The sequence below is a fragment of the Aegilops tauschii genome, unplaced genomic scaffold (assembly GCF_002575655.3).
Source record: "Aegilops tauschii subsp. strangulata cultivar AL8/78 unplaced genomic scaffold, Aet v6.0 ptg001262l_obj, whole genome shotgun sequence".
NCBI lineage: Eukaryota > Viridiplantae > Streptophyta > Magnoliopsida > Poales > Poaceae > Aegilops > Aegilops tauschii.
Genome location: NW_027333463.1, coordinates 15,695 through 16,085, shown reverse-complemented (window position 1 = coordinate 16,085; position 391 = coordinate 15,695). Strand labels below are relative to the sequence as shown.

Genomic DNA, 391 nt, shown 5'->3' with positions numbered 1-391 from the left:
GGAGAGATGGCTGAGTGGACTAAAGCGGCGGATTGCTAATCCGTTGTACAATTTTTTTGTACCGAGGGTTCGAATCCCTCTCTTTCCGCTCCCTTGGATCATTTGGGACTTTCGAATTGGAAAGAATTCTGACCCCCGGATTTTCTCATAGATAAATGTACGAAACAAATCCAATAAGAAAAAAAAAAAACTGAATTTTTACTCCTCGCGTCCAGGATTCCGTCCTGGGTCATTAGATAAGAATCCAAAGATAAAGAGTGAAACAAAGAATATCACTACTGTATAAACAAAAAGTTTGAGAGTAAGCATTACATAATCTCCAAGATTTTTTTTTAAGGAATAGATTACCAGTTTTTCCTTACCACACGGATCCACTAGGATGGTTTTTTTT

General features: G+C 37.6%; 1 non-coding gene across 1 annotated transcript; it reads left to right on the top strand.

Moving 5' to 3' along the window:
• TRNAS-GCU (transfer RNA serine (anticodon GCU)) lies at positions 1–88 on the top strand. The gene has a single exon. It is a non-coding gene; the product is annotated as a tRNA-Ser (tRNA).
• Positions 89–391: the final 303 nt, after the last annotated feature.